The sequence below is a fragment of the Anabrus simplex genome, chromosome X (assembly GCF_040414725.1).
Source record: "Anabrus simplex isolate iqAnaSimp1 chromosome X, ASM4041472v1, whole genome shotgun sequence".
NCBI lineage: Eukaryota > Metazoa > Arthropoda > Insecta > Orthoptera > Tettigoniidae > Anabrus > Anabrus simplex.
In genome coordinates, this window is record NC_090279.1 from 150,859,639 (window position 1) to 150,882,906 (window position 23,268).

Genomic DNA, 23,268 nt, shown 5'->3' on the forward strand with positions numbered 1-23,268 from the left:
GAGCTTCAGTGGAATAACCTTTCCTAAAACCGAATTGCCTTCTATCGAACCAGTTATTAATTTCGCAAACATGTCTAATATAATCAGAAAGAATGCCTTCCCAAAGCTTACATACAATGCATGTCAAACTTACTGGCCTGTAATTTTCAGCTTTATGTCTATCACCCTTTCCTTTATACACAGGGGCTACTATAGCAACTCTCCATTCATCTGGTATAGCTCCTTCGGCCAAACAATAATCAAATAAGTACTTCAGATATGGTACTATATCCCAACCCATTGTCTTTAGTATATCCCCAGAAATCTGATCAATTCCAGCCGCTTTTCTAGTTTTCAACTTTTGTATCTTATTGTAAATGTCATTGTTATCATACGTAAATTTTATTACTTCTTTGGCCTTAGTCTCTTCCTCTATCTCGACATTATCCTTGTAACCAACAATCTTTACATACTGCTGACTGAATACTTCTGCCTTTTGAAGATCCTCACATACACACTCCCCTTGTTCATTAATTATTCCTGGAATGTCCTTCTTGGAACCTGTTTCTGCCTTAAAATACCTGTACATACCCTTCCATTTTTCACTAAAATTTGTATGACTGCCAATTATGCTTGCCATCATGTTATCCTTAGCTGCCTTCTTTGCTAGATTCAATTTTCTAGTAAGTTCCTTCAATTTCTCCTTACTTCCACAGCCATTTCTAACTCTATTTCTTTCCAGTCTGCACCTCCTTCTTAGTCTCTTTATTTCTCTATTATAATAAGGTGGGTCTTTACCATTCCTTACCACCCTTAAAGGTACAAACCTGTTTTCGCATTCCTCAACAATTTCTTTAAACCCATCCCAGAGTCTGTTTACATTTTTATTTACCGTTTTCCACCGATCATAGTTACTTTTTAGAAACTGCCTCATACCTGCTTTATCAGCCATATGGTACTGCCTAACAGTCCTACGTTTAAGACCTTCCTTTCTATCACATTTATTTTTAACTACCACAAAAACAGCTTCATGATCACTAATACCATCTATTACTTCAGTTTCCCTATAGAGCTCATCTGGTTTTATCAGCACCACATCCAAAATATTTTTCCCTCTGGTTGGTTCCATCACTTTCTGAATCAGCTGTCCTTCCCATATTAACTTATTTGCCATTTGTTGGTCATGCTTCCTGTCGTTCGCATTTCCTTCCCAATTGACATCTGGCAAATTCAGATCTCCCGCTACAATCACATTTCTTTCCATGTCGTTTCCCACATAGCTGACTATCCTGTCAAATAATTCCGAATCCGCATCAGTGCTACCCTTTCCCGATCTGTACACTCCAAATATATCAAGTTGCCTATTATCTTTAGAAATGAGCCTTACACCTAGAATTTCATGTGTCTCATCTTTAACTTTTTCGTAGCTTACAAATTCTTCTTTCACCAGAATGAAAACTCCCCCTCCCACCTTTCCTATCCTATCTCTACGATACACACTCCAGTGCCGTGAGAAAATTTCTGCATCCATTATATCATTTCTCAGCCATGATTCAACTCCTATTACAATATCTGGTAAATATATATCTATTAAATTACTTAATTCTATTCCTTTCTTTACAATACTTCTACAGTTCAACACTAACAATTTTATATCATCCCTACTTGATTTCCAGTTCCCTGTTCCCTTATCACCGCTCCCTAGGCCATCCCGTTTCCCTGAATGTACCTCCCTATTACCCTTCCAAACAAATTTCCTAACTTATACGTACCACTGCGCTACCCTTTTCTAGTCTGTACACTCCAGACATCAAATTGCCTGCAATCTTTAGAAATGAACCTTACACCCAGAATTTCATGTTTGTCATCTTTAACTTTCTCATAGCTTACAAATTCTTCTTTCACCAGAATTAATGCTCCCCCCTCCTAACATTCCTATCCTATCTCTATGATACACACTCCAGTTCTGTGAGAAAATTTCTGCATCCATTATATCATTTGTCAGCTATGATTCAACTCTTATTACAATATCTGGCAAGTATATATATCTATTAAATTACTTAATTCCATTCCTTTCTTTACAATACTTCTACAGTTCAACACTAATGTTTTTATATAATCCCTACTTGACTTCCAGATCCCTGTACCTTTATCACCGCTCCAGGAGATGGTGGGTTTGAATCCCACTGTCGGCAGCCCTGAAAATATTTTACTGTGGTTTCCCATTTTCACACCAGGTAAATGCTGGGTCTGTACATTAATAAGGCCACGGCTGCCTATCCCACCGTTGCCATATGACCTATCTGTGTCGGTGCGACATAAAGCCACTAGCCTTATCACCACTCCCTAGACCACCCCACTTCCCTGAATGTACCTCCCATAACACTTCTTAACAAATTTCCTAACTTATATGTATCACTGTAATTCATGTGAAGTCCATCTGAGTGCAGATCCCTATCTCCTACCCACCCATTTGCATCTAGAAATTTACTCCCAGTTTCCCACATAACCACTCCATAGTCTCATTTAAATCCCCAGACACCTTCCAGTCAGTATCCCTCCTACACAGTATTCCACTGATAACAATCTCTGCTTCTTTAAACTTCACCCGTGCTGCATTTAACAGATCCCACACATCCCCAACTATGTGTGCACTTATACCTGCTTGCCTTACGTTGTTGGTATCAATGTGAAATACTACCACCTTCTCCTTTGCCTCCTCCTTCTCTTCTACTTTCCTTAATATCTGCCTTAACCTAATTCCTGGATAACACTCTACCCTGGTTCCCTTTCCTCCACTTTTCGTACTTTCATGCAGGGTACTTGCTTTCCTTGCTTCTTTGCCCAAAGAACTGATTTGGTTCCTTATTTCGTGACATTGGTATTTATTTCTTGAAACTATGTGAACATCACCACGGTCATCTGGTCGATCTTCATTTTTTAGTCAAATAGTGTCCAAGAGTCCTGTCACAGTGGCCAATTTATCATTTTCAATGCGATTTTATTTTGGTGTAAATAAATATCACACGAGATATGATCACTTCCTTGCATAAAACCACTTTATTGCAGCTATGTGTATTCCTTAACAACACACAGTTATACACAACACTACACTATCAAGGGAAACACACTGAAGAAATTTACTGCCGATTCTGATAAGTACAGATATCAGCAAGTACATACTCTGGTCATTCACTTTACCGATCACAAGGCAAATCTGACTACCCTCTCACTCAAGTCAGTTCTGACAAATACAAATATCAACCAGCTCCTCTGCTCCCTGTAACACTCACTCTAACCCACACTCTACATTTTCTTACAGCGGGAGAGTTGGTAGTGTGGTTAGGGACGCGCAGCTGAAAGTTCGTATCCGGGAGATAGTGGGTTCGAACCCCACAGTCGGCAGCCATGAAGATGGTTTTCCGTGGTTTCCCATTTTCACACCAGGCAAATGCTTGTGCTGTACCTTAATTAAGGCCATGGCCACTTCCTTCCCATTCCCAGGCCTTTCCTGTCCTATCGTCACCATAAGAGCTATCTGTGTCAGTGCGACTTAGAACAAATAGCAAAAAAAAAAAAAAAAACATTTTCTTACTGCACTGACTGACAGACTCAAAAAAAATCAATCAACATCTCTTTATTTGCAAATGAGGTGTCTACCTCGGTGGCAAATGGTACACTAAAATACATTATTGTCAAGCACTAAATTTTAAATTAACAGGAGACGAAGAAAATTTTCCTAGAATACAATATTATACAATTTACACTAATAATTTTTTCTATTAAACACACACATCATCCTTAATAAATTTATATTGTTTACAAAATTCTACTTATAATATCTTACAAACATAGTCAACTCATATACAGTATGTGAAATTACTTCTAATAATACTATACAACTGGTATAAGATTAAAATTAACACTGAATTTATTTACATATTTATATTTTACCCATTTTGGAACCTAAGTAGCATAACGACCTGCTGCATCTTAACCAGAGCCCCTTTTGCCACCACTTTTCAGAGTTCCTGAAGGGCCTTCACAGCTACCGTAGCAGTCCCAGGGCCCTCGAAGTCCCCACTGTACTTCACCCCTACAGGCAGTCCCCAAATTGGGCTGTCCAAACTCCTTAGACCAGGGGATGGAATTAATTTAATCACACACATTTATTATTTGCAATATCCTGCACTGGTCGAATGCCCTCTAACATTTCATTTATTTTCTCTGTTGTTGTTTATTCTCTTCTTGAATATCTGTACAGATTTTGGAAAAGGATCAAACACTACCCCTGATAAACTGTTCCACTCCTTCACACCCTTCCCAATGAAAGAAAATTTACCCCAATCGCTTCTGCTAAAATTTCTTCTAATTTTGTACTTGTGGTCAGTTCTACCAATATAATTATTTTCCAACCGAAGCCTCTCACGGATATCTCCCCATGCTTCTTCTCCTGTATAGGCTTTATATAATCCTATAAGTCTAGTTTTCTCCCTTCTCTTACTTAAAGTTTCCCACCCAAGTTCCTTTAACATTTCTGATACACTACTCTTTCTCCTGAAATCCCCTGTTACAAACCTTGCTGCTTTCCTCTGCACACCATCTAGTTCTTTTATTAGGTATTCTTGGTGAGGATCCCAAACACTGTTTGCATATTCCAATAATGGACGAACCATACTTAAGTAACTTTTTTCCTTTAATTCTTTGTTGCATCCTTTAAGTAGTCTCATTATAACATGTAACGATCTGTATGCTTTCCCAACAATGTCATCAACATGACCCTTCCAGTGCAAATTACTTTCAAATCTCACACCTAAGTATTTGCACTTGCCATTTTTTGGGATAACTACCTCATCCAAAGTATATTCAAATTCAGTTTTAAAGCTCCTGTTTGTAAATGTTGTAACAGTTGATTTGCCTCCATTAATCTTCATATTATTTTCTTCAACCCATTCTTGGATACTGTCAAGGTCCCTTTGTAATTCTGAACAATCCTCAATGTTATTTATTTCCCTATAAACAATTATGTCATCTGCATACAATCTTATTTTCGATGTTATATTGTTCCCTAAATCATTTGCGTATATTAAGAAAAGTAACGGACCGATTATACTACCCTGTGCAATTCCCTTCCAGACTTTCTCTTCCTGTGATATATTATTTCCTACTTTGACTTTCTGAACCCTTGAATTTAGAAATGTTCTTATTCAACGTATAACCCTTACATCCAATCCTATTCCCTCCAATTTCTTTAATAATATTCCATGTTCCACTCTATCAAAGGCTTTGGAAAGATCTATGGCTATGCAATCTAACTGGCCTCCTGAATCTAACTGATCTGATATATCCTGCTGAAATCCCCCCAGTTGTGCCTCGCAAGAAAGTTTCTTTCTAAATCCATACTGGCTCCTCATGAACCAATTTTTATCATCACATATCCCTCTGATGTACTTTGCTATTAAACTCTCCAGTATTTTACAAACTATACTGGTCAGGCTGATTGGTCTGTAGTTCTCTGGTTTCCTTTTATCACCCTTTCCTTTATAAATTGGTATTATTATAGATTCCTTCCATTCCTTTGGTATTACACTATTATTTATGACATAGTCAAAGAGAAATTTTAAATAAGGCACTATATACCACCCCATTGTCTTTAATACCTCCCCAGTAATTTGATCACTTCCTGCTGCTTTTCCTTGCTGAAGCAGTTGGATTTCTCTGAAAATATCTTCATTTGTGAATGAGAAGCTTCTTGTTTCCCTATGTGTCTCTCCCTCTCTATCTTCTGTTATGGTTTCCAACTCCTGACAATCTTCTACTGAATCTCAGAATTCCCTACTAAAGAGGTTTGCTTTCTCAGTATCTGTTAAATAGTGTTCACCCCCTTCTCCCACCATTGTAGGAATTTGGATTCCTTTTCCTTTTTGATTCCTAATATATGAATACAGCTTTTTCCATTTCCCTTTGTGGTCATTACCCTCTTGAAGAATGCCATTCATATAATTCTCTTTTGCTTCCTTTTTCACTCTATTCAGTTCCCTCATTAGCTGTTTTCTACTTTCTCTACTCTCCCTACCTTCTTTGATTTTCCTGTTTACTATTCTACATTTTCTTTTTAATTTTCTTATTTCCCTTGTATAACAAACAGGGTCTGAGGTCATTTTACCCTTCTTAACAGGTACAAATCTCTTCTCTCCTTCCCAAATGATTCCTTTAAATTTAGCCCAAAGTGTATCCACATTATTCCCTTCACTTATCCAACAACTGAATTGTGATTTAAGGTAAGTCCCAAATTCATCAACTTTAGTTTTTCTGTATAATTTCTTGTCTTTTGTGACCCTCTTATTAATCATTTTTGGTACAAGTCCTACATCCATTATTACAGCCCTATGGTCACCTATTCCTTCAATTACCTCAGTTTTATCAACAATTTCCCATGGTTTAACCAAGAATACATCTAGCAAGTTTGCTAGTCGGCCTGTCAGCTCAATATATATCTATATATATATATATATATATATATACTGTTCGACAAACAGTCTAGAAATATTGATTTCTGGAAATGTTCTTGCAACACGCTAAGTGGAACACATCCAAACATTAAAAAAACAATCGATCGACCAGCCTCTCAATTGGAATAGGTCAAAATCAAATATTTTATTACATATACACAAACCACATGGACACCTCTATAACATTCCTTAATGTTTCTACATGTATCTGGATAATAAGTCATTACTGTGAGTTTCCAGAAACCTCCATATGTGTCAAAATGATAGTAGACTATTCCCAATAAATGAATATTACAGAGCTTTCTACAGTTTTCGACTACACAGATTTTGAATTTAGCCGTATTCACAATACGTATTTGAGGTTGTAGAAATGAACAACACATATTTACAGGTTATAGTTATACTTAGCGTTTAATAAAAGATAATTAAAATATACCTAGGTCGGGTCATAACTCATGGCAACTAGTTTTTTTCTCGCAAACAGGAGACAACACGGAAAATCCAAGATATGCATTTGGAAATGTACGGTATGTACTTGCGTATGATGCCACTAGATGGTGTATGTAAACAACAGTATGGGTCCAACCATGCCCCCAAGTTCAGTGTGTGAGTGAGAGCGTCACAAATTGGAAGTCAACAAGCAGGAGTAACGGTGGGGATGGGAGGTTGTTCCACACCTGCCTTATTCGCCTGATCCAAGCCCATGTGGCTATGATCTAACCTGGACTTTGGTGATGTTTCTAATATAAAATGTATCAACTCTTAGCTGAATTGGATAATAATTATATATTTTCATAGTTGGCATTTGTCCATGTTTGTTGTCATCACGGTCATGCATTAAAAATCTTCCCATTATGTAGATTGGTAATCATCTAGACTGCCTCTGTGGTGTAGTGGTTAGTGTGATTAGCTGCCACCCTCCGGAGGCCCGGGTTCGATTCCCGGCTCTGACACAAAAGTTGAAAAGTGATACGAGGGCTGGAACGGGGTCCACTCAGCATCGGGAGGTCAACTGAGTAGAGGTGGGTTCGATTCCCATCTCAGCCATCCTGAAAGTGGTTTTCCGTGGTTTTCCAGTTCTCGTAAAGGCAAATGCCAGGATGGTACCTAACTTTCAGCCACGGCCACTTCCTTCCCTCTTCCTTGTCTATCCCTTCCAGTCTTCCCATCCCCCCGCAAGGCCCCTATTCAGCATAGCAGGTGAGGCTGCCTGGGCGAGGTACTGTTCATCCTTCCCAGTTGTATCCCCCAACCCAGAGTCTGAAGCTCCAAGACACTACCCTTGAGGCGGTAGAGGTGGGTACCTTGCTGAGTGTGAGGGAAAAGCCGACCCTGGAGTGTAAACATATAAAGAAGAAGAAGAAGAAGAAGAAGAAGGGTAGCGTTACAAAAATGTTGCAAAATTTGGGCTGGGAAGACTTGGGAGTAAGGAGACGAGCTGTTCAACCAAGTGTTATGTTCTGAGCTGTCAGATGGCGTGGAATGACATTAGTAGACGAATAAGCTGGAGTGGTGTTTTTAAAAGTAGGAAAGAGCATAATATGAATATAAAGTTGGAATTCAAAAGGACAAATTGGGGCAAATATTCATTTACAGGAAGATGAGTTAGGGACTGGAATAATTTACCAAGGAAGATGGTCAATAATTTTCCTAATTCTTTGCAATTATTCAAGAAAGGACTAGGAAAACAACAGATAGGGAATCTACCACTTGGGCTACTGCCCAAAATGTACATCAGTGATGATTGATTGATTGATTGATTGATTGATTGATTGATTGATTGATTGATTGATTGATTGATTGATTGATTGATTGATTGATTGATTGATTGATTGATTGATTTCATAAAAATACCTTCTTAGTTGGAAAATTAAATAAAACATCGTGAATTCGTGATTTATGAGAAACCGGGCGAGTTTACCATGCGGTTAGGGGCACACAGCTGTGAGCTCGCATCCGGGAGATAGTGGGTTCGATTCGTACTGTCGGCAGCCTTGAAGATGGTTTTCCGTGGTTTCCCATTTTCACACCAGGTAAATGCTGGAGCTTTACCTTAATTAAGGCCACGGCCGCTTCCTTCCCATTCCTAGGCCTTTCCTGTCCCGTCGTCGCCATAAAACCTATCTGTGTCGGTGCGACGTAAAGCAAGTAACAAAATAGATTTATGAGAAAAGAGACATACGCTGTCGATTATATTCTTCTTCGTCTTTATCTGTTTTTACCCTCCAGGGTCGGTTTTTTTCCTCGGACTCAGCGAGGGATTCCACCTCTACCGCCTCAAGGGCAGTGTCCTGTAGCGTGAGACTCTGGGTCTTAAATACAACTGGGGAGGATGACCAGCACCTTTCCCAGGTGGCCACACCTGCTATGCTGAACAGGAGCCTTGCGGCGGGGAAGGGGGTGGCAAGATTGGAAGAGATAGACAAGGAAGATGAAAGGAAGCGGCCGTGGCCTTAAGTTAGGTACCATCCCGCCATTTGCCTGGAGGAGAAGTGGGAAACCACGAAAAACTACTTCCAGGATGGCTCAGGTGGGAATCGAACCCACCTCTACTCATTTGACCTCCCGAGGCTGAGTGGACCCCGTTCCAGCCCTCGTACCACTTTTCAAATTGTGTGGCAGAGCCGGGAATCGAACCCGGGCCTCCGGGTGTGGCAGCTAATCACACTAACCCCTACACTACAGAGGCGGACGTTATGCAATTGTTAACTTTGGGTAAAAGTGACAAACAGGCATAGAATTGTCCGCGTTCGTAGGGTAACGGTTAGCAGCACTGTTAGCTGCTGTCCTTGGGAGCCTAGGTTCGATTCCCGCTACTGCCAGAAATTTAAGAATGACAGGAGAACTGGTATGTGGATAAAATGGTACACTGCAATGAGAGTGTGCCTGAAAAAACGAGGACACGAGATTATTTTATTCAGAGAATTCACCAGCCGCAACTGCTAGCTAGCATTCTCATTTCCGCTACGTGCAGGTTCTGATTATGCTTGGCCGTCCGGCCCATGACTTTGCTGGTATGATCACAGTGTTATAAACCTTGCCTTTGATTTTCGCAGGCATTCTTGGATCACCCTTCGCCAGTGTTGCCAACTTATATATTTTTTTTTTTTTTTTTGCTAGGGGCTTTACGTCGCACCGACACAGATAGGTCTTATGGCGACGATGGGATAGGAAAGGCCTAGGAGTTGGAAGGAAGCGGCCGTGGCCTTAATTAAGGTACAGCCCCAGCATTTGCCTGGTGTGAAAATGGGAAACCACGGAAAACCATCTTCAGGGCTGCCGATAGTATGATTCGAACCTACTATCTCCCGGATGCAAGCTCACAGCCGCGCGCCTCTACGCGCACGGCCAACTCGCCCGGTACTTATATTTTCAAGATCCGCTAAATACTACTAAAAATCCGCTAAAATTCCGCCAAGAAATCTGATCTCAAATAATGAGCAATAATAATAATAATAATAATAATAATAATAATAATAATAATAATAATAATAATAATAAAAGTAAATGTCTGCACTCACCTGATCTGTGAGTTTCACTGTGATTAATCCCCTGCCTGCGAGCCGGCGAGCTAGAACTTGTTGGCGTTTTACTGCCGGGTGCAAACTAGGTGAATCCCCTACCTCAGGGGCCACACACAGAACAGGCCAGTTCATTAAACGGTCTTCCTTCTTAGCATAAATATAAATGCTACTCTCTCACAGTTTCATTATCTGTCGTCATTCGTCAACTAAGAGATAAGTAACCTTTCCCCACATATTACAAATTTATGATATCATGATCTCATAACAACAAATCCAAATAACATATTTTCCTCATGTGACTGCTTGCTCCTCAGAAGAAATGCGGAATAGCTCGGAGACAGACTGGAGTACAAATTAAAAAAAAAAACTAAAATGGATTAAACGCTAAATTCCGCTATAATAAATCTAGAATTCCGCCGAAAAATCCGCTGTCCGCTAAATGATATATTTCTCCGCCGACCGTCTAGTAATTCCGCCAAATTTAGCGGAAAATCCGCTAAGATGGCAACACTGCCCATCGCACCACTCGCTACTTAATATCTCCAACCCTTGTCCCGTTTCTGTATAGGGTCGGATATGAAGTGAGAAGAATCTTCGTAGAGAGTTTTTACGACCGGAAGCCCTTCCCGACGTCAACCTCATCAGAGAAGCTAATGAAATGAAATTAATGACGTGATATACGATAGGAGCAAGGGAGAGGGTGAAACCCGATCCCGGCAGATAGCCTACTCCTGTCGAATAACACCATCCGGTGGCTTTATGTCGGCATCCGACGGACGAATCGCCATCAACAGGATGATATGCCTTCACTCCATATGAGCACTGCACAGAGGTTTGGAATGTAATCAAGGCTTTTGGCACGCAATCCAGTGATTAGAAATTGTATACCACCATCTGTCCTGGCATACCGGCCAACATTCTGATGATGTTTCAGACCGTCCGTCTCTGTGGTGTGGTGGTTAGTGTTATTAGCTGCCACACCCAGAGGCCGGATTCGATTCCCTGCTCTGCCACGAAATTTGAAAAGTTGTACGAGGGCTGAACGGGGTCCACTCAGCCTCGGGAGGTCACTGAGTAGAGGTGGGTTCGATTCCCACCTCAGCCATCCTGGAAGTGGTTTTCCATGGTTTCCCACTTCTCCTCCAGGCAAATACCGGGATGGTACCTAACTTAAAGCCACGGCCGCTTCCTTCCCTCTTCCTCGTCTTTCCCTTCCAATCATCTATCCCCCTCCAAGGCCCCTGTTCAGCATAGCAGGTGAGGCCGCCTGGCCGAGGTACTGGTCATCCTTCCCAGTTGAATCCCACGACCCAGAGCCTGAAGCTCCAGGAGAGTGCCCTTGAGGCGGTAGAGGTGGGATCCCTCGCAGAGTCCGAGGGAAAAACCAACCCTGGAGTGTAAAAGGAATTAAGAAAGGAATAATAATAATAATAATAATAATAATAATAATAATAATAATAATAATAATAATAATAATAACAAAACATTTAAGACTTACACTAAACACTCTGCAACGAAAACAATATGTCATATCTGATGAAGAAAAGGCAGCCAGGTCGGAAGGAATGAAGAGGTTTTGGGAGCGGAGAAAGATAATGAAAGCTCAATTCCCAGTTGATTCTTTGAAGATGCATATAGTTTGATATAATTGCTCCAATGTGGGCATAAAATATGTAAATAATAATAATAATAATAATAATAATAATCCGTATGAGAATAGTAGACATCTTTGGAAAGTATTTTAATTATTGTTATCAATAACCAGCCAATGTTAATCGCGCTGTTCTGAGAATAACATTAGGTAATTCTACCCGTATATTAGCTAGGTAATAACTTTCACATGACCTACATATCTCATGAAATGGTGGTCAGGAACATGTACCGAGACAGGCACTGTAGCCTCATTGATATCGTAATATGCCATGTGTACACACTTTCGTAGTGACAAAAAGGTTAATGTGAAATTGCCTGGATTCCATTCTCCTCAGGACGTCGAGGAACGAGAATTCTATAGCTGTAGATACACAATATACCCATGTCGTTCTTGGTAAAACTCGATACCCGGTTCGTCAAGTACAGGTTACTTACAGATCCAAGAAGGCGGCGACTCGTTGCAATAGAGCGAATTGGCCATGCGATTAGGGTCGCGCAGCTGTGAGCTTGAACTTGGAAAATAGTGGGTTCCAACCCCTGAAGATGGTTTTCGGTGGTTTCCCATTTTCACATCTGGAAAATGCTGGGACTGTATCTTAATTAAGGCCACGGCCGCTTCCTTCGCTCTCCTAGCTATTTCCTAACCCATCGTCGCCATAAGACAGTGCGATATTAAACAAAATTGTAAAAAATACTGTGGATTCAAGACTAATCTCTAGGGATGCTAGGGGTGGCTTAAGCCCACAGTATTTTTGTTTTCCAGATAGTAAGCCATATGTGTACCAAGTTTGGTTGAAATTTCTCCATATGTTCCAGATCTACATACATACACATACATCCATGTTACAGTAATATAAACGGAGGTCATTGTATGTACAGTAGATCCTCATTAATCCGGACTAATTAAGACTCCAGGTTGTCCGAATTAATGAAAGTCCGTATTAAACTAATTAACTTATGAAATGAGCTATAGTACATATTTAAATACTATATTTAGTAAAAAGAACGTGTACAATACAGTGTTTTGAATTTAAGAAATACAAGTCCGTCTCTGTGGTGTAGTGGTTAGTGTGATTAGCTGCCACCCCCGGAGGCCCGAGGTACGAGGGCTGGAGCGCGATTCACTCAGCCTCGGGAGGTCAAATAAGTAGAGGTGGGTTCGATTCCCACGTCAGCCATCCTGGAAATGGTTTTCCGTGGTTTTCCACTTCTCCTCCAGGCAAATGGCGGGATGGTACCTAACTTAAGGCCACGGCCGCTTCCTTCCCTCTTCCTTATCTATCCCTTCCAATCGTCCCATCCCCCCCAGAAGGCGCCTGTTCTGCATAGCAGGTGAGGCCGCCTGGGCGGGATACTGGTCATTCTCCCCATTTGTATCCCCGACCCAATGCCTCACGCTCCAGGATACTGCCCTTGAGACGGTAGAAGTGGGATCCCTCGATGAGTCCGAGGGAAAGCTAACCCTGGAGGGTAAACAGTTAAGAAGAAGAAGAAGAAATACAAACGTTATTTAGTATACCGTAACTTACAAGATATAATGCACTACGAAATACAGAATAATTAGTGCAGGACAGAATTAGAATATGGCAATCAAGGCACACCTTCACTGGCTACACTTCACACGCTTACTGGTTTGAAGAAACTGCTGATCATTTGTTGTCTGCGAGTTGGCCGTGCGGTTAGGGGCGCGCAGCTGTGAGCTCGAATCCGGGAGTTAGTGGGCTCGAACCCCACTGTCGGCAGCTCTGAAGATGGTTTTTCGTGGTTTCCCATGTTCACACCAGGCAAATGCTGGGCCTTAATTTAGTACAGGCCGCTTCCTTCCCAGTCCTAGCCGTTTCCCATCCTTACTTCGCCGAAAACCCTCAAAGGTTAACATTATAAAACATTTGGGTAGAAATTTTTAGAACTTGCTAAAAGTTCCTATAAAACTCTTCCTACCACACACTGCGGGAGGGGAGAGGGATGAACACTTTGTAATCTATAAAAATGGATGTGTGTATGTTCCAGCATAGCTCTGTATCACGTGGAGCTATTTCAACCAAACTTGGACTGATAGTTTACGGGGTCGCTGGGATGAATTGTAACACACCGGATGCCGTTTAAGTCCAACATCATCCCCTATCAAGAAGGCGGGGTGGAGGGTGAGAAGGGTTGAAAAATAAAATATCCTATATGACCGAAATTAATGTTGAATCCAAATTTCTCCAAGTCGATCTCCTCTCACTAATTCGATTCAGTATATCTTCATTCATGTTTCGATCTATCCATCTCACCTTCATCATTCTTCTGTAACTCCGCATTTCACTCTTCCTCAACTAGTTATTGCCAATGTTGCACTTCCATACAATGCCTCGCTCCAGAAGAAAGTCTTCAAAAGCATCTGCCTAACTCCTATATCAATGACCAAAATCCTTTTCTTAAGAAAGACCTTCCTTGCTTGTGCTACTCTGAATTTTATGTCCTCCTTACTTCTGCTATCCTCAGCTATCTACTACTCAAGCAACAATATTCATCTACTTCCTTTAACACTTCATTACCTAATCTAATATTTCTTGCATCACCTGACTTTATTCGACTGCTCTCCATTACTTTTGTTTTGGGTTTATTCATTTTCATCTTGTACTTCTTCACCAAGACTCTGTCCAGTAATTTATCCAGGTCTTCTGCTGTCTCAGTTAAAATAGCAGTATCATCGGCATAACTTCTTCTTCTTAACCTGTTACCCTCCAGGGTTGGTTTTTCCCTCGGACTCAGCGAGGGATCCCACCTCTACCGCCTCAAGGGCAGTGTCCTGGAGCTTCAGACTTTGGGTCGGGGGATACAACTGGGGAGAATGACCAGTACCTCGGCCAGGCGGCCTCACCTGCTATGCTGAACAGGGGCCTTGGTGGGGGATGGGAAGATTGGATGGGACAGGCAAGGAAGGAGGAGGGGAGCGGCCGTGGCCTTAAGTGAGGGACCATCCCGGCATTTGCCTGGAGGAGAAGTGGGAAATTATGGAAAACCACTTCCAGGATGGCTGAGGTGGGAATCGAACCCATCTCTACTCAGTTGACCTCCCGAGGCTGAGTGGACCCCGTTCCAGCCCTCGTACCACTTTTCAAATTTCGTGGCAGAGCCGGGAATCGAACCCGGACCTCCGGAGGTGGCAGCTAATCATGCTAACCACTACACCACAGAGGTGGACCAAATTCCTCTTTTACTTCCCTTATCGCCTGTTCTGCGTAAACATTGAAAGGGAACTGCAGTCTTGCTTCACTCCTTTCTGGATTGCTGCTTCTTTTTCAAAGCTCTTGATTCTTATCACTGCAGACTGATTTTTATACAGATTGTACATAATTCTTCGTTCTAGGTATCTGATTCCGATCACCTTCAGAATCTCAAATAGCTTGGTCCACCCAAAATTATTGAATGCCTTTTCTAGATGTACGAATGTCATGTACGTGGACTTGTTCTTAATTCGGTCCTGTAAGATCAGACGCAGGCAACGGCCGTACCGTGATGAATGCACCGGTTCTCATCCAATCACCGCAGTTACGCAACATTGGACGTTGTCAGTACCGGTACTTGGATGGGTGACCGCTTGGGAACACCACGTGCCGTTGGCTCCGTTCTCCTTTGCCCGGCCCCGCGCTGTAGGGGGCAACGCGTCCGCCTGTCACCTGGCGGCCCCGGGTTCGATTCCCGATTGTAAATGATTAATATCCCTGGCCTGGGGACTGGGTGTTTGTGTCGTCCTTAATGTTCCTTTCCTCACATTCAACACTTTACACTTCCGAAATTTCCAAATACACGCAGGTTCACAACATATTCTGCAAAGTAGGGGCAAAAGATCTTCTTAGGTTGAAGTCCCGAATAAATAGCATTAAAAAAAAAGATCAGACGTAAAGTCAGCATTGCTTGAAGAGTTCCTATATTTCTTCAGAAGTTAAACTGAGTCCGCCTCTGTGGTGTAGTGGTTAGTGTGATTAGCTGCCACCTCCGGAGGCTCGGGTTCGATTCCCGGCTCTGCCACGAAATTTGAAAGTGGTACGAGGGCTGGAACGGAGTCCAATCAGCCCCAGGAGGTCAACTGAGTAGAAGTGGGTTCGATTCCCACCTCAGCCATCCTAGAAGTGGTTTTCCGTGGTTTCCCACTTCTCCTCCAGGCAAATGCCGGGATGGTACCTAACTTAAGGCCACGGCCGCTTCTTTCCCTCTTCCTTGTCTGTCCCTTCCAATCTTCCCATCCCCCCCCCCGCAAGGCCCCTGTTCAGCATAGCAGGTAAGGCCGCCTGGGCGAGGTACTGGTCATCCTCCCCTGTTGTATCCTCCGACCCAATGTCTCACGCTCCAGGACACTGCCCTTGAACGGTAGAGGTGGGATCCCTCGCTGAGTCCGAGGGGAAAAAAAACACCCTTGGAGGGAAAGCAGATTAAGAAAGAAAGAAAGAAAGAGAAATCGAAACTGATCTTCCCCCTTCCTTTCATTCTTCCGAAAATAAGAGAGAATTTTACAAGCGTGAGACACTAAAGTAATGGTGCGGTAATTTTCACAATTGTCAGAACTTGTTTTCTTGGGAATAGGTATAATAACATTCTATGTAAAATTGGATGCTACTTATCCTGCATCATACACCTTACGCACTTAACTTCGCCATTCTGGTTTCTCCTAAGACATGGGATATTGCTTAGTATGTTCGTTCCATTCTGTGCACGAAGTAATTTTTACAATGCTAAGAGCATCCTAAGCCTACTGCTCACCGCCATTTAATTGTAAGGTGCGATATCTCGTGACAGGTTCATAGGGGGCCTTGCTTGTATCGTCATATTATCCGCCATGACTTGCTCGAAAGACTACAAGCCTTGAACAAGCGCACTCGTGAGGAAGAGAACTAATTCTTAGAACTATACTGAAGATCCATCTCGCTATGAAATGAGAACATGTAGGCCAGTGTGTTTATAACACACCACCAGCACTTCGATCATAACCATGGGCAGTCGACAAATTTTACGTTTTGTTCTCTCTCTATAGACCTACATATAAAATAAGCGCTCTGTCTGTACATTGCTAAGAATGTAAAAACGAATGGTATTTTAGTATCGGTCGTGTCTACAGTAACAAGGAAATGCACTTTTTAATTTTTTATTTTTTATTTACTTCACGTCGCACCGACACAGACAGGCCTTATGGCGACGATGGGATAGGAGAGGCCTAGGAGTGGGAAAGAAGTGGCCGTTGCCTTAATTAAGGTACAGCCCCAGCATTTGCTTAGTGTGAAAATGGGAAACCACCGGGCGAGTTGGCCGTGCGGTTAGGAGCGCGCAGCTGTGAGCTTGCATTCGGGAGATAGTGGGTTCGAATCCCACTGTCGGCAGCCTTGAAGATGGTTTTCCGTGGTTTCCCATTTTCACACCAGGCAAATGCTGGGGCTGAACCTAAATTAAGGCCACGTCCGCTTCCTTCCCATTCCTAGGCCGTTCCTATCCCATCGTCGCCGTAAGACCTGTCTGAGTCGGTGCGACGTAAAGCAAAATAGAAAAAAAAAAAAAAAGAAAAGAAAGAAAGAAAGAAAGGGAAATCACGGATAACCATTTCCAGGGCTGCCGACAGTGGGGTTCAAACCCACTATCTCATAACCGCGCTCCCCTAACCGCACGGCCAACTCGCCCGGTACTTTTTAATTTTCCGTCATCTATGTATGTACTGTATGTACGTGCATTACGAGAAAATGGCTAAAGAGAATTTAATGAAAATCGGTATGTAAAGTCGAGAAATGAGGCACTATAGGCTGTAAATAATTTTATTCACTCTGTATGAAATGGTAGTTTAGGGGAAGGTAACTAAATTTTTATAAATGTATTGCAAAACAAAAGTTTTAGAGAATACAAGTTCCGATTACTTATCTTATACAGTTTTACCATACCGACTATGATAATAGAATAATCATGAATTTAGATTTTTGTTGTTCAGTCCATCTCAACGCCGAGTATTGTTAACATGGAAAATTGTTTAATCGTGTTAACTGACAATGGTTTTTGTTGTGATTGTCTGAAGGTGTAAAAGCGTGCGGTGATCGGCCCAGATCGACAAGGAAAATAGTGAAGATAGTAGTTATAAAAAATGAGAAAAAGACCGGTCCACCTCTGTGGTGTATTGGTTAGTGTAGCAATTAGCTGCCACCCCCGGAGGCCCGGGTTCGATTCCCGCCTCTGCCACAAAATTTGAAAAGTGCTACGAGGTCTGGAACGTGTCCACTCAGCCTCAGGAGGTCAATTCAGTAGAGGTGGGTTCGATTCCTACCTCAGCCCTCCTGGAAGTGGTTTTTCGTGGTCTCCCACTTCTCCTCCAGGCAAATGCCGGGATAGTACCAAACTTAAGGCCACGGCCGCTTTCTTCCCTCTTCCTTGTCTATCCCTTCCAATCTTCCCATACCCCCTCCAAGGCCCCTGTTCAGCATAGCAGGTGAGGCCGCCTAGGCGAGGTACTGGTCTCCCCAGTTGTATCCCCAACCCAAAATCTCACGCTCCAGGACACTGCCCTTGAGGCGGTAGAGGTGGGATTCCTCGCTGCGTCCGAGGGAAAAACCGACCCTGTAGGGTAAGCAGATAAAGAATAAGAAGAAGAAGAAGAAGAAAGACCGTACAAGAACGGTCGATTGAAGAATAATACAAGAAGGAGTCGCGAAAAAAGGAAGGATTGCCACATGCCCTAATATTGTGCGAAGGCCTACAACATCGAAAACTCACAAAAACTGATCAACAATAACATTACATTGATCATTGTTGTGATGAGATTTGTCTCTTCTGCTGACACTCATCTTCGATAGATGGGATCACTGTTGCGTCCGGAGTAAAAGCAGCATTTCTGAATATTGGCGGAAAGTTGATGATGATGCTTGTTGTTTTAAGGGGCCTAACATCGACGGCCATCGGCCCCTTGGCGGAAAGTAGCTGGGGTGTTAGCAACTTTGCACATTCTATATGATTGTCGCATCAACGAACGTACAACAGCTGATGGTCTACCAGGTGTATGCATAAGTTTTTGCTGGTTTTTGTGGTAAAGAAAACACGTAATTTTCAAGGGAGATTCATTTTTTGTTTATTTAAACTATTGGCCATCAGCTTCTACACACTTCGCCCATCTTTCAGGTAAGTTATGAATAACATGCCAGAAAACCTGCTTGTCTTATGCGGCAAACCATTCGTCGAGCCATTTCCAACTTCATGTTGCTCTGCGAGCGCGTGCTGCATTGATGCGAAGAGGTGAGTTGATCTAGTTTACAAAACGAAAGGTAATCAGTATTTTACTTAAATGCTTTCATAACCATTGAGTAACTGTTTAAAAACTTAAAAAAAAAAAAGAAAAACTACTGTGTTAGTTTTAACGAATATCGTAAATGAATTCTATAACATGTTTCGGTCGACAGCTTTATCTAAGTAGAATACCACGCTACTCTCCTGCTAGTCAGTATTTATCTGACCATCGCATAGCAGAAAGCATCAGCGGTGACGATATAGCTAGTAAGTCATACATGTTCGCATGAAATACTCCGACGAGTGGAAGTTATGTTGTAATTCTAGCCATCCTGGAAAGTAAACACGATCCACTGAGCGGACATCAATTGAAATTGCAGTAACGCACACTGCAAGATTTACGCAGACCAACAAATAAAACAATGGGGCAAATTGGAACAAGAATTCCTTAATGATCTTATAGATCACAGATATCCGCTACCTTAGGGTCTTGGTGAACACAAACTGTATGGCAGTGCGGATAATTTTGCTGATAATTTCTAAATAATGACGTTTATTGATTTTCACTCAGGTATACTCTTGATTTTGCTTTTGGTTAGGAGACCCTTGTCTTTGGTATAGGAGAATAGTGATATATACAGAGCCTTGAGACGATAAAGCCGTAAATCTGACCTAAACCTAACTGGCTCCTGCCTGCAGTTTATAGAAGGACCGGGCGAGTTGGCCGTGCGCGTAGAGGCGCGCGGCTGTGAGCTTGCATCCGGGAGATAGTAGGTTCGAATTCCACTATCGGCAGTCCTGAAGATGGTTTTCCGTGGTTTCCCATTTTCTCACCAGGGAAATGCTGGGGCCACTTCCGCCACGGCCGCTTCCTTCCAACTCCTAGGCCTTCCCTATCCCATCGTCGCCATAAGACCTATATGTGTCGGTGCGACGTAAAGCCCCTAGCAAAAAAAAAAAAAAAAAAAAAAAAAATTATGGAAGGAAGGAACAAAGTTCAATACGTCGGTAGTTGTCGCAAGAGTCAGATGGCGCTAGATCGGAGATGAACGGCGAGTGTGGAAGGATGCCCCATCCAAGCAATTTTGAAGGTATCTTTCCCTGGATATTGAATTTTCACGACCACATTGTAATCGAAAGCGACTTTCAACCTATTAGGTCGTGTTACGTACATTTAGTATGTGATGAAGAGATGTTAAGTACAGAACAAAAATGGCCAACCAGACACCAGTGGGATCGGAACCCACAACCTCCCGATTTCGCGTTGGTTGCTCTACCAATTGAGCTATGGTGGCCCAGACCATCTTTGTTCTGTTGGAAAGGATCTGAGCTACAGGTCTGGTACTACCACCATCACACTGTAGAGTGCGTTTAAGTTGCTCGTTGAGGGTCAAGTCAATGAATATTGAATTTTCACGACCACATTGTAATCGAAAGCGACTTTCAACCTATTAGGTCGTGTTACGTACATGTAGTACGTGATGAAGAGATGTTAAGTACAGAACAAAAATGGCCAACCAGACACCAGTGGGATCCGAACCCACAACCTCCCGATTTTGCGTCGGTTGCTCTACCAATTAAGCTATGGTGGCCTAGGCCAACTTTGTTTAGTTGGAAAGGATCTAAGCTACAGGTCTGGTACTACCACCATTACACTGTAGAGTGCGTTTAAGTTGCCCGTTGAGGGCCGACGCGAAATCGGGAGGTTGTGGGTTCGGATCCCATTGGTGTCTGGTTGGCCATTTTTGTTCTGTACTTAACATCTCTTCATCACGTACTAAATGTACGTAACACGACCTAATAGGTTGAAAGTCGCTTTCACCGGGCGAGTTGGCCGTGCGGTTAGAGGCGTGTGGCTATGAGCTTGCATCCGGGAGATAGCTGGTTCGAATCCCACTGTCGGCAGCCCTGAAGATGGTTTTCCGTGGTTTCCCATTTTCACACCAGGCAAATGCTGGGGCTGTACCTTCATTAAGGCCACGGCCGCTTCCTTCCCACTCCTAGGCCTTCCCTATCCCTCCGTCGCCATAAGACCTATCTGTGTCGGTGCGACGTAAAGCCAGTAGCAAAAAAGAAAAGTCGCTTTCGATTATCTTTCACTGGTTTTGCTGTGTGAGACGGCGCATTGGCGTGTAACAAAATCACTTCGACATGTCTTCTAGTCCATTCCGGTCGTCATTCGATCAATGCGTGATTTGTAGGCGATAGCGTTGTGCAATAAAGGGTTTGCCGGGCCTCAAGAGTTCATAATACACAATACCGCTCTGGTCTCAAAGCATGGTCTTCTTGACACGTTTAAATTGTCAAAAACCATGTCTCACATGTTCTAGTCAATCGAGCGTGTTCACCACATGTTTCTACTACCAGCAAACGATGACTTTCCACAGCCGTTTTCTTTTGATTAAATAAGAAAAGCAATGCGTGGCGCAAATGTTCTTTTTCAGTTACAAACGTCGACATGAGCACAGACGCTAGACTTTGGCGGACTAAACTTGTATGTGTTGGTAGGTTAATGTCAGACGAACAAACTGATGTATGTGTCAATTTCATACACTGCGTACTGTTCGCTGGCGTCATCTCTTAGTGAAACCGGAGAAGACTTATGCATACACCTGGTAAGAGGATCGAGACGGCGGTGGATTTGTCTCTTCTGCTGCCACTCATCTCCCATAGATGATCGTTCCGTCAAAGAAGGGTCTATAAAGTAGACGTATAGGTGTATGTTTTGTGCATTAATAATTCCTGCATTTAACTGTGTAAAGAGGGAAATAAATGAACATTACGGTTGGAGATGTTATTTCACGGCGTGTCCTATAGTAGTATAGCCATAGATTCTCAACGCAATCAGTGCATTTACGAGGGTATATACAGGTCTCTCCAGTGTGTCTCTTTAGTCTGTGTTTGGAACAAACATAACAAACGAAGACTGCAAGTCATTTCAAGAAGGCCTTGTCATGTTGTGGTGTTCTGTGGTGAGGGACGAGAGAAGGGAGGAGGCCCTAGATCATGATACCATGGTGTGTTATTAAACATGTGAGTTTGTGTGGACAAGACAACGGAACAAGAAACTGTATACAACATGTGTTTATAAAAACAGAGCCTCACATGGCATCAGAAATGTCATCCACTATTCTTAGAATGGTGCCTACGGCGACGTGAATCTTTACGTGGCAGGAATACTCTAGAAGAAATAGGGATAGGTGAACACTTCAACATCCATAAGCAGTGGCGGCTTTTGGCTCGTGTTGCCCTAAATTCCTCTTTGCGTGGAAATCAAATGATCATAAATATGTCTTTCAGTAAAATGTTTGAGCCGGTGTTACCTAGCAACTGTGCAGCTTGTGATGTGAAGTATTGACGGATAGCCATTACTAGACATCGGATCTATATGCTGTATAAATCACCAATATAAACATGCAACTGTGCTGGTGCTGGTGAAATATGCTCTTAAACTAACTATGCACCTGTTTTCATGCCATTAAATATTTTTATGAAATGCAAACGTAACATTGCTTTGCTAGAATCGCGCGATTCACTCACATCTCTATATACAGGGTTATTCACCTAAGATGTCACACGGAAATAACTTCTGAACCATTAAGGATATCGCCATTCTGTTTTCATATTCGTAAATGGGACCCAGGGTCTTGTAAAATGACGTGCTACTTATTCTCATGGGGTGATTAATAACCGAGATATCGATACTAACTCTATATTTTTAAATAGACTGGCAGGAAAGCATACAGCTGGCCTAAATTCAACTGCGAACAAATTCAAATATCTAAATATTTTCAAAATCGAACAGTTACTTTTTGAGATATGAATAAGAACGTATTTGGGCTTTTGCGTGCCGCATCAGACAACGTACGGTCGACCAAGGTCGTATTGGCATGCGAGCTGTTTTCTGGCATTGATTCCAGCCACAGAATGGATACCAGGCATGTATTGTAAACTATCGTACGCATAATGTGATGTACCGTAACATACCCTGGGAGTGTAACTTTATTGTATGACTGGCAAACACACAACGGGGAAGGGAGATTATTCGGACATTATTCATTTTATTTTCTAGAAGGAGCTCTTCCGGTGTCCTGTATTATGTTTACTTCTCAATTCATACAGTAGTATTTACTGTACACTCAAATCAGTGACAATTATATCTTTCGTCATGTTCCTTTGAAGTCAAAGTAATTATTTTTTTTCCTTTTTAAAAACATCACACCTCCCTGTCCTGTCATGAGTTCGCCTGTCATACACACTTTGCAAACCCATCACATGTGTCCCATGTGTATGATATGCTTACATTCTTGGTATCCATTCTGTGGCTGGAATCACACCCAAGAACCTTCTTGCGCGTCAAT

General features: G+C 42.3%; 1 non-coding gene and 1 pseudogene across 1 annotated transcript; one reads left to right on the forward strand and one right to left on the reverse strand.

Annotated features, from left to right (window-relative positions):
• Positions 1 to 15,154: 15,154 nt before the first annotated feature.
• LOC136886932 (5S ribosomal RNA) lies at positions 15,155 to 15,279 on the forward strand (annotated as a pseudogene).
• A 5,147-nt stretch (positions 15,280 to 20,426) lies between these two features.
• Positions 20,427 to 20,500, reverse strand: TRNAL-CAA (transfer RNA leucine (anticodon CAA)). The gene has a single exon. It is a non-coding gene; the product is annotated as a tRNA-Leu (tRNA).
• Between the last annotated feature and the right edge of the window lie 2,768 nt (positions 20,501 to 23,268).